At 31.2% G+C, this 11647-nt stretch overlaps 1 protein-coding gene across 1 annotated transcript in view; it reads left to right on the top strand.

The window, feature by feature from the left end:
* Positions 1 to 4183: 4183 nt before the first annotated feature.
* LOC118204138 (putative fatty acyl-CoA reductase CG5065) overlaps positions 4184 to 11647 on the top strand; it is a 160979-nt gene continuing 153515 nt past the window's right edge. The window contains exon 1 of the mRNA XM_085821002.1: positions 4184 to 4304. The gene's annotated coding sequence lies outside the window, so the exon portion shown is untranslated. The remainder of the gene's footprint in view (positions 4305 to 11647) is intronic.

Raw genomic sequence — 11647 nt, 5'->3', positions numbered from 1 at the left:
TTTGTGACTGAATGCCTTAATTTCAAGAGGGAGAAAAAGAATTTTTAAGATTATGTGTGGACTGCTGATTCGAAAAGGATGAGTATTAAATGAGACCTGTTTTTCATTTGATTTATAAAAAGAAAAATTTAGATGATTTAAACACATGGCATAAAAATATGTTTAATGAATCAGTTAAAACAATATAAATTCCAAAAAAATATATATATTGTGAATGGTATATATGCAGAAGTGTGGTTTAAAAATTTATTATTAAAATATCTTCTTGATCTCAAAGTAATTTAGTTTGCATTTGGCATAAATATTTTTTTTTCCTGTTTTTTCGTAAGTAAAAATTTCTAAATTTTTTTTAAATACAGAATTCATAATATTAATCTTTAAGCATGTAATCTGTTCTTAAGAACAATAAACAAAACATTTAGAAGTTGAAACTTTGAAAATATCAATGTCAAATTTGCATTACATGTTTTAAATATACGTTCAAAATATTCAGATAGGGAATGTTAACCTGAAACTATTTTTGTTTAGGAATTTTCAGCTAATCATGAGTTAATTAATTGAGTTTAAAAATTCTTGCTTTCCTGTCATTGAAACACTAGCAAACTTTATGTGAAATAGGATGAGAAACATTTTTCTATAACTTAAATTTGAAGAGGAAAGGTGGGACATAGTTAATAGGAAACAAAGCGATGTTATTACTTATTAGCTTACATAAACTATATAATTGTTCAACATTGTGTTTTTGTAAAGAAAGGATATTATTGTACATTTTTTAATAAATAAATAAACATTGTATTTAATAATTATTACAATATATTTAATAATTATGTATTCATTATAAGAATATGAATAATTAAACATTTTTTGTGTGGTAAATTTTTGGAGGCCTTTTTTTTCCTAGATTTAATCTTTCCACCATTAATTTTTTGAAACTTTAAGACCTCAAATCGATGTCTTGTTTGAGTATAGCATTAATTATTCACACTACACCCCTAACCAAAGAAAATGCTTTAAAAGGAAGGATTATTAAACAAAAAATTTTATTAGAATAAGTATTTTTATTATTTTAACACTACTACTAATATTCAAACAATAATTAAAGTCCACTATATTTTGAATGAATAAGACTATTTTAACCACTATATTTGAATGAATACTTTAAACTTTTTCAAACATCCCAATTTTCAGAAGTACAAATAATTATTATAAATCAGAAATAGAAAAATACAAAAGGAAGTCAAATAGTAACATTTAAATTAAATTTTTAAATAAAAGTGGAATCCAAAAAGGAAGTGTAAAAACTCAGGACTTAAAACAGAAAGGCTAGTTCATATAGCTTATCCCCCTGAAACACCAAGTGAGAAGTGACACTGACTGCAAGAGAAATAAACGTTAGGCTTAAAAAACTGTGCGAGAAAAATAGCTTTAATTTAGAAGAGAAGGTGCCATTATTGTAAGCATTTATAACGTTTCAAAAGTTAATAATACTTAGTTAATATACTTATAAATTAAAATATACTTATAAATTAAAAATAATAGATAAAATACTCTAAGTTTTCTTAAAAGTTGTAGGGTTTTTTTCCCTGTGCATTGATTATTAAATCATGAAGGAAGAAAACTATGGCATCCATTATCTCTTCTTCATCTGCATACTAAGTGGGAGGATTCTATTACTCTTTCTAAGATAACTATGATAGATTTTTAAAGTTAAGCAAAGAGAAACTTAGTTTGGCGTTGTTTTCAATATATCATTGTCATTTCAATACGTCATTTTTTTTTCCTGCAGCTAAAGAGATGAACTTATGTTTGGCTGCCCTTGAAATGGATAGTTTTATTCAAAACTTAATCTAATCTAAGATTGCTTTTTGACCTACTTATAAATTTTACATTGGACTGTTTCTCTTCCGACTTGATATACGAATAAATATAGTAAAAATAGTTATCTAACTGACATTTATACACATACATTACACTGCACTTAAATAAATACAAGAATGTTGTCTTAAGTTTAACAAAATAGCTTTGCTCATGATATCTAAAGAGAATTACATAATCTTTCAAAAGAGGGGCAAAGGAGGAAGATCTTTTTTATGTGAAATTACTTTGACGTTTCATACCATTAGAAATTAGCTAAAAAGCTGAGTTAGGTTTGTTTTATTACAAATCATCAATGCATTCTTGTTTATTTTTACTGTTAGGGCATTCAACAATATTTACGCCGTCATCTGCGAGTTCTATTTGAAAACCATTCGTTTTTGATTTATTATTCCCATCATCCTTTCCGTAATCGGCCTGAAAATTAATTTTCTTCAAGTTTAATTCATGTAGTCTTTCAAAAGTATTCTGCATTATTTTTCTTTTCTTAACACAGTGTTGAATGTTAACAGTTTCTTTTGCCGCAGTCCAAGCAAGCGATTTTTCATATCATCTTCATATTCACTGCATAGAAAATGTTCGCTGCAAATTTTTGCATTCTTCACATTAATAGAATCCGGAATCCGATACATATACCCATTTTTTCCGCCAAAAGCAAATTGTTCTTTGGAAAAATACGATCACTATTATTCTTCCTTATTTGCATGAATTTTATGGCACTTTGCTACAACGCAAGAAGATATATTACATAAACGATACTTTACAATAGTAAACATACATTGCACACGGGCTAATGCACAATTTGATAGTAACTCACTGATAAAAACAATGTTTCATGTAAAAACAATTCAGTCTTTCAATTTGAATTTATAGCAATTAAAAAAGCAATAAATCTTTTCGAACTTCTTTACATATCGTTGCTCTCTTGGACCAAATGTCACTTCCTTCGATGAAGAAGCTATCATATTGGCAGCTCACCATTTAATTACAAGAGAGAGAACCTTTGCAAACGCTGCATGCAATTACTCTATGACATGCAATTACTCTATTTAGGATTCAGGTTGTTATTCGGGCTTCACACTCATATGGATTCAATACGACTTTAAGAAGTTAGATATTACCTTGCAATCCTTATAAGTATGCCATTTTGAAATCTGTGCCAATGTAAAGTTTGTTCTTCAGTGAATGCCCTCACATTGTGATCTCTTTGATAATGAGACAGCTGATTTTTCAACAAAGAAATGGTCAGAAATTGTGTTCTCATCCTGAAGTGCAATATACTTTTCAACTATAGTGAGAAGTTTTAAAAACACAATGAATGAAAATTATGAAACTAAATAAATGGAACAAATCAAAGAAAAGAACTGAGGATACTCACTCGAAGTAAAATTGTTTTTAAAACGGAAAATAATTCTTTTGCGAGCAATCTCCATAGATGTTGATTCCTTCGTAATCCTCACTGTTTGATTTGTGATTCCAAAGTTATGGATGCCAAACACACTGAAAACTTTCCTTCTTTAGCGAGAAATACTTTTGAAAGATATGAGTGTCCTAAGTAGATGATTCAAGCCTTACGGAGTGGTTGGCTTTCTTTCAGCTGCGTTTTTAAAACTTTTAGAGTGTTTTAATACATTTTGTTCCTCTTAGAATGTTTTTAATTCCTTTCGCGTTTGTGTTATGCATTTCTATACATCTGTGTATAATCTTGTTTTAACAACTATTGTTAGAAATTAAATAAATAAAAAATAAATATTACAGTCTCTTTCAAAGTACTGCGAGATATTCAAATTCTAGCCTAAAAAAGTTTTGGAGGGACGATGCGCGAATAATATACATGCATATAACAGAGTTCTTTTTAATCTTTTTTTAGAAATTCTGATTGACGGGTTTGTTTTTGAATTCAGCTTCCTGATTCTTATTGTCACTGCGCAATTGTATCCATTCTCTAATGTTCCAAAGTACGTATAATAAGTATCATAATAACATGAAAAATTATTGTTGTTGGAACTTTAAATATTTCAGCTGGAAATATACTAAAATGGGAAAAAATATAAATAAAAAACACCGTGTAGATAAGCGCTAGGATCATTTTTTAAATGTTAAGTGCTATTTAATTGTAAATCTCTCTTCAAATCAAATATATTTGGTGATAAAGTGATGAGGATTTTCCTTGCCGGTAATCACAGAGAGAAAATTGTCATACATTGCTAGATGCGGAGATATTTTAAATTTCTTTGCTTTTTTTTTTCCTCTACTTTATATAAGAAGGTAATTTTTAAGTTGGCTTATTTTTTCAGTGAAATATTTGAACGAACTCGAGCACTATTCAGATATTTAGACAAGTGATTGTTAATTGCATAGCAACAGCATTTGTTAATTCTGAAAGCAGTTTGCATTAAAAGAGGCCAAGATTTTTCACGATAAATCAGGTAAGTGATTAAGCCATATTCTTAATAAAAGTTATAACTGATACTAGGCAAAAAATAATCCGAAATCTATATATTTCAGATTATAGTATAACATGCTTTAAACCTTTTGAAAGGTAACAAATTAAAATATATAAAGAATTTAAAAGCATAAAATATCATACAAGTATTTTTTTCACTTCACCTTATAAATAAAAATATGCCAACTCATCAAACTAAATTTTTAATGTTGAAAAACCACTAAAACACAACTCAAAACGAATTTTGGTTTTAAGGCGTTTGTGTTTACCTTTCGTTTTTAGATGTGAATGATATAAAAAGATTATGAAAATGTTTAACAAGATATATAAGCATTTGAAATACATATATATGTAACCACACTTATATGTATAAGAAATGTATAAGAGATAAAATATGTGGAATTAATAGTAATCAAATGTGTGCAAATTTTACAGCATGAAGGCACAAATTAAGAACAGTTTAAAGAATAATTTGAAAAAAAAAAAAAAAAAAAAAAAAAAAACATAAAAGTAAATTAATACAAAAATAAAAATTGTAACAGACCTATTTAAGTGTAATTGAACTATTTTATTCACGTCATGAACTCATGAACTGTAACCGAACTATTTTATTTAAACGCTATCTCGTGGCGATATGAAAAAATGTCAGTCGACCTCCAGCCGCCATGATGATAGCTTACTATGTTATGTTATTCTCAATGTTTGATGTTCCATTTCGTTTATTTTTCATTTTTATATATATTTCTTTTGTTTGTAACCGTTCCTGTGTGCTCTGTTAATAAATCCTTTTAAAGCTAGCCGGCATTAGTGTCTATTGAGGAACGGCTACATCACAAAATAAAGCAAAATTCACGCAGTATTAAATAATCGTTTATAGTTCTTCGATCTTTGTCAAGAAGCAGTAGAAAGAATTATCAACAGAGCTATGTTTCTGAACTATATCTGGGTGAGATGTAAAATAATCAGAGAAATTCTTTAAATCTAAGATAAGTAAAACAGAAAGTATTAATATAAAATTTAAAGTACTTAAAATTTTAAAGAAATCTGAATTTTAATTATATAATGATAAAACCTATTGCAATATGGAATTAATCATCAAGATATAACCTCATCTAACGTGACTCGAATGAAATTAGACTAAAAGTCAACAATTTTTTTTAAACAATTTTTTCATTTATTTTTTTTTAGGAAGAATATTTTTAAATCTTAAAAGTCTACAAGTTACTAAGAATAAGAAAACTCGAGAAATCAAAATTACAGGAAAGACAAAACTATCCAAGTTTTTAAAATGAGGGAATTGCAAAATATTTAAAAGAGAAAAGCACAAGTCAACTTAAATTTTCAAATTTAAATCTCAATTTAGATAGAGGAAAGAAAATAGCCAATAAGCAAAACCAAAATAGAGGAATAAACACGGTGGTAAGTACAGTGTAACTTCAGATCACAAACACCTCATTTCAGTTCATGAACAAATTATCTGAACAAAAACGCTTCGAATGACGAGTGGTGTGTCAAGATACAAACACACAAGTCGGTAACCTATTATTTCCAGATATGTATTGAGGTAACCTATGCCACGTAATTAACAATCAAAGCCTTTTTCAAACATCATTTTAATATTTTCCGTTGCTTAATCCTGATTAACAAAATCTATCAACAAGTGACTTCCAGGACCATGATTTCGGCCCGCAGAAAAATTATAACTAGAGTTTGTTGCAGGTAGAGATTTTGAGCACTTTGACACCTACGACATTTTTGTTGTCAGTGTCTCTAATCAAGACCATGGGCTAAGAAGACAAGAAAAGACTTCAGCAACTTCAGGAGCAGCAACAAAAAATGATTTTGGAAGAAATGTCTTCATTTTTCTGATTTATCGAAATTTGCTCCAAATGAGCTAGGATGAAAAGTTTTGACTATTAGTTATTTGCTACTGTTAATTACTTGCTACTGCTTTATCAGGTTGCAAACATATCATATTGATAAAGTAGTAGCAAGCGACAGCATAAATATTTTTAATGACAATGCCATGGGTTACTTCAGAAACATTTTAAAACGTAGGAAACAACAAACCACATAGCACAAGTTTTGAGAGAAATCGATTCCCAATGAATCTCAAGCAGAATCCAATGGAACTTAGAGAAAAAGAAAAGAAGATGCTCCCTAATGACAGTTATATGAATTTTTTAGAGGTTCGAACTCCGCGAACGGGCTGGCTGCATGGGTTTTTTCGTGGTTTTTCCCCATGTGTAACGTGTATACGAGCCAGTTTCCCTTAGAAAGTCTCTCTTCTCTTAGGCAGATAGCCCTCGAGGCTTTGCCGTAATTAAATAACCTAATCTAACCTAATATGAATTTTTTACGTAAGAAAATTTCGCATCCATTTCATAGCATCTTTCTAATCATTTTCCACTTAGGTCGTCTACTTTGTACACTTTTCTTTGTACAGGTGCCGTAAAATAAAACTAAATTGCTGTCCTTTTTATCTACCTAACATTCTGTTTACATTTTTTTATATAAAATTCTTTCTATCGTTTTTGGTTATAAACTTGTGCACAAAACATACTGTTGTAAAGTTTCAATAAACAATCATTTATGGCCCAAAAACGAGCTAACCGATTTTATGTTATTCCTATGGGAAAAAGTTTTTCTAGTTGCGAAAGACCTTCAGAAAGAATTAAGTTTGTGTCTAGGTTTCTCTGTACCAGGGACAAAAAAAAAAAAAAAAAAATTGTTGAAAACCTATGCGAGTGGCTAAAAAAGCTAATTGTTCTCATATAATAACCTGAAATTTTAGATAAAATTATATATATATGTCATATTATAAGCACAAGGAAAAGACGGAACACTGTAGATGCGTGATTAGACCCATACTGAAGAAGAATTTGATTGCGTAGTATGCTAGTAATGCTAACTTGGTAATATCTAAAGAACTTGGCAGTCGAGGTAGTTTTAATTCCATTTTTATTTCCAATTGATATTTGTGGCCACAATCACTTGGCACTCTAGTCGTGCCTTTCCACAGAAGATTTACATTTTTGATATTGTTGAGATAGAAAGCAAGCCAGCGAAATTACATCTTAGCACAGTAGCGAGCAAAAGCTGAAGCGCGTCGTTATGAGAGATGGAAGCACGCGAAGAGAAAAGTTTTGGTTTACAAGGACAGTTTCAGTTCCCAATGATTACGTCATCAGAGCCGCGCCGATCATAGAGTGATCTAGAAATGACGCAATGCAGAGAAGTTATTACGATTTTAGAATAGAGAGGAAGAATTAATGTTTATAGTTTAATCTATAATTTTGATTCATAGACTTTTATCTTACATATATATATATATATATATATATATACATAAATAGGAAAAATTGAAAAAGAAACCAAAACAATAGCGATAAAGACAGTAAGAAATCGGATTAATGTCTGTCATTTGGATTGAACCAAGACACGTTGAAATTCGTTCTTCTTTCTGTTTGGCATCCAATGCATAAGGAACCAAACCAGAAAATATTTTCCTCTTTTTGAGATATTTTCTGCTACAATTTTGTGAGCAGTCTTTGATGATAAGCTCTTGATGATTCTTTCGAGGTCTATTCTAAGCGACAGGTGACTATTTTTCGGCTATATTTATCGAATTTTTCTAATCCGTCCGTGATTGCGAAGGGTAATAATCACTTGCTGGATTCATCATCAATAATCTCGCGTTCAACACGAAATCATCCGTACAAGTGAAAAACTTTGCCTTGTATTAATGCTTGATCCTTGTTTGCTTAGAACAAAACTTAAAATATTTTTGTTGCTATTTTTCCCGACTTACAGCAAAACGCTCTTGTTCTTGGCTCAACTTTCGAATTCATGTAAATACTGGATCAAAATACCGGTACATGTAAATACCGGTATACCGGATCAAAGCAAACGATTAAATGCGTAGAAAATTTTGCCTGTTAGCAGATTTTAGAAAAGAGTTCAGGTGTTATAGTAATAAATGTTCTCATATATCGCTTGGTAGGTTTGCTGGAATTTGTTACAAAATTAGACCTAAAACTTTATAAACACTCTTCGCAACACTATTATATTTAGAGAAATGAGAGGAATTCGATTTTGAATTACAGACATTTGAAAACTTTTACCCCCCCCAAATAAAAAACTTTTACAAGGCTTTCCAAAAACAAAGTACGTGAAAGTAAAATGATAATTTTTTCTCGATGTTACAGTCTATCAGTTTCAAGTCACTTTACCCTTTACCCGAGAACTTTACCCGAGAAAACGGCAGCTGCGGAACATGGTTGAGTCCTTTAATTTGCTGAAATACCCTAATTCCGTTTATGTGCTAATTTTGATGACACAGAGTCGTAAATGAGGAAAGTCCGTATTTAAATTTCAAATGCGGGGACGGTCGGTAAGATCTTGAAGTGTCTATTTTAAACTAACAGAACATAATCATACTTCAATCTTGGGCTCTCCGAGAATGAATGTTGGGATTTCATGAAGTCTATAAAGTACGTATAATGTGAAATGGTTGGAGTGGTGAGCCATCTCCAAGTATAGGTGATATAGGCAGCTAGCTGCCTTAGGACGTCGACTTTCGGAGGATGCCATTCAAGTCATCTTTATAAACTACAATTAAATGTAAGTATAACTCGCTTTACATTACTAACATGTTTAATTTATACTGGGAGCCAAATGTCTTGATTGTTTACAGCGTCGAGAACACTGCAGTAGGTTCTGCCCACGTTGTTCATGTATGAGATGATTATCAGTAGGATGGATATTTTTTTTGCACCGACTACATTAGAATCATATCGGAGTTAAGATTTTGATTAAAGATTCGATAATAAATGAATTATGCTTTAAAAGTACTTTAGGATTTCTCGTGAAGGAAAAAAAAATATTTTCTGGATCCTTAAAAAAAAAAAAAAAAAAAAAAAAAAATCAGGAAAGCGGAATATTTTATTTTTGATGTGCACTTGAGAATTACAATGAATTATTTTGCATTTTCCTACTATATAATTTTTCATTAATAGCATTAATTTTCTACTGTTACACACATCGGTCATTAATTTCAGATGCAATCGTTTTCGATCATTCGAGAATTACTGCATTACAGAAACACATTGTTTCACAGAATATTTTATCATTTGATAACTCAGCTGATTATTTTGAAATCGTTATTGTTTGTTACTTTAAAATACGCAGTTAAAAATGTCGGGACAGTATTTTTCTCCTTTAATGATCGTAACATATGTCGTCATCAACAAACAAAAGGGATTTGAGGATTTTAACAAATCAGAGGACTCAACCATTTTTTAAAGCAGCCGTTAGTATGGGTGCGAGGTCTAAAGTAACCCATGGTCGTTACTAGGTTTACTTTATACTAGCACTTTAAAGTGCTATTCTAAAGTACCTCATTATAGCATTACCATCCTGTTATTCAACAAAAACTAGCTTTTTATTCCATTATAAATTAGTCTTAGCTTTTTATTATCCACTGGATATGAACTGGTAAGCTTTGATTTTTTAAATGGCACCAAACATCGTCGGACTGTGCCAGCGGATGGTACCACAGGCATCGTAGTCTGCAGATCAGCCGAATTTTTAGTTTTTTTATTCCATAAAAGGTTTTATTCTTGCATTTCGGCTATGTTTATTATCTAAACCTTTTCATTACCGCAGTGCCTAATGTTCTGTTTTATATATAACAAGTTCATGGCTTTTTCAGTAGCTCGGCACTTACCAAGAAAAGAAGCAATTTCAATTTCAAAGGAAATTAGATTTCAAATGACTCGTCTAACTCAGTTTTAACTGCCATTGATTCTAGCCCGGACCGATAAGAAATCACTAAAATTACTCACTTAAAAAGGCTACAAGTGGGAGTGTCAGTGATAAACGGCTTACTGGCGGGTTGCTTCAGATCTCTTTCATATGTTTGGTGCGTATTTAAATTCATCTTAATTTCTGTGGTGCTGATGGTTGACGGAAGAAATGAAAAGGCACAGAAAGGAGTTAACATAAAACTAACGAGTTAACTGAAATGAACCTTATTATTGTACAAGGAATTACTTTATAAGGTATTTCTCCCGCCTTCCTAGAATGCCTTTGTGGTGTAGTAGTTAGCACACTGAGCCGGTATTTCAGAGGTCCGTGGTTCGATTCCCGGCGAAGGCGTTTACTAGTTTTCCATCACTCCTGCTTCCAAAAATATGCCTAATGTCTCCACAGCTTATTAATATTCTCTGGTCTCTGTGTTTTGTCCGCTTAAGAAACCGTAAACTATAATTTGGGGGGCAGGGGGAAAACCTACTATGATTTGAAAAGTAAATGTAACAAAAAAAATTAAAATCACATAAATCTTACCTTCTATGAATGTAGTTTGTAAAGTCGTACTCTTACTTATAGTCACTTGTCTGACGGTAACATCACCCCACGCCGACGAAATTCCTCCTGGCAAGGAGCGCAAGATGTGTCTGTCGTTGTCAACACCCTTGAACACCATACAAGTGACAGTGAGATTTAGCTCCGTTCCGCCCCCAATTTTGATGGAGAGCACACCGGGAGAACGGGTCAGAGGGTCTTACACCCTTCTCCCTTTTCATCAAACCACACGAGAGGACTTTCGGATCGCCGCATATTTAGAGTGCCGCCATGCCGCACCGACACTATATATTTATAAACATCCATGCCTTCTCCGGGATTCGAAACCCGGGCCCTTTGGTACGTCAGTCAGTGACGCTAACCACTATACCGGTTGGGCGGCATTACATAAATTACAATACAAATAAATAGGCAAAAAATAAGATACTTTATTACGATACTCTAAGATACAAGATTAGTGCACTAATAGGATGGAATACATTACAATCCAACTATAACAAGTAATTAAATATAACGCAAACTCATATCTTATAATAAATTATATAATTATGAACCACAAATAATGAACTCCAAAAAGAATGAAGATATAAGGATCAAAAGAAAAGTGCATTACATATGCAGAATTTCAAAATATATATTTTATTTTTGCCTCTTATTGAGTTTCTTTATGCAATTATGTACAGCAAGAAAAATATACATGCAGCATTTAAATGCAGTTCACTTGAAGAAATTACAAGCGTGCAGCATGTATGATCATAGTTATATTAAGGCAGTAAATTATTACATATGCTACAATTAAATGATGATTAAGATTATTACATATGCTACAATTAAATGATGATTAAGATTATTACATATGCTACAATTAAAAAATGCTTTGTGGGTGTTTATTTAATTTACTTAACAATTATTTTGTGATCAGTCAGCTTTCCTAAATATGATGACAGTTATTTAGAGTTT

This window comes from Stegodyphus dumicola, chromosome 7, assembly GCF_044657685.1.
Source record: "Stegodyphus dumicola isolate Sdum_Otavi_A_Nest chromosome 7, ASM4465768v1".
Lineage (NCBI taxonomy): Eukaryota > Metazoa > Arthropoda > Arachnida > Araneae > Eresidae > Stegodyphus > Stegodyphus dumicola.
This window is presented reverse-complemented; position numbering and strand designations above follow the sequence as displayed.